This window comes from Orycteropus afer, unplaced genomic scaffold (genome assembly GCF_000298275.1).
Source record: "Orycteropus afer afer isolate SDZICR_OR568_19922 unplaced genomic scaffold, OryAfe1.0 scaffold00015, whole genome shotgun sequence".
Lineage (NCBI taxonomy): Eukaryota > Metazoa > Chordata > Mammalia > Tubulidentata > Orycteropodidae > Orycteropus > Orycteropus afer.
In genome coordinates, this window is record NW_006921602.1 from 10,857,305 (window position 1) to 10,857,933 (window position 629).

The following is a 629-nucleotide window of genomic DNA, read 5'->3' on the forward strand; positions in this document are numbered from 1 at the left end:
TGGTTGGGTTAGACAGCAAGCAAAGGATCGGAAACCAGGTTACTTTAGCGCTCCGAAGTCTTCTGGTGGATGTGCTCTCTGGAAGTGGAGGAACCTGCCTCTGGCCACCCTACCGTCTTTCCACCCAACGGCCAGGACACCTCAGTCTAGCGAGGCTAGTCTAGTCTTGCAGCTAAACGTCCTATCCTTTGAGTAGAAGGACCAGAAACCCAGGGAAACCCTGACAACTTTAAACAGCTTTTAGGGAATTTTCTCTAAATATAGACGTGGTCGTGGTAGAAGGTGGCGCATAGGAAGAGTGGGTCCGAGCCAATCTGTCAGTTTTGCATTTTTCTCAGCCCAAACCCACTCCACAACCCACTTGGTCCCCACTTCCTGAGCCCTCCAAGTCCAAGGCTGGCAAGTCCAAGGACGGGGTGCGGGGCTGAGGTCCGGACAGCGCGGGCCGCTCCAGCAGCAGTTCAAAGCGCAGGGGGCGCGTCCGCCGCGCAGCCGGGAATGTCCGGCCGCTTAAAGCGCTCGCCGGCTCTTTTGTTCCCCAGACCCGGCCTCCGGGGAGAGGGGGTTGGGGGAGGGGGCCGGGAGGGGAGTGAAGGGGGGCTGCGGGCGGAGGGAGGAGGGCGGGGCGG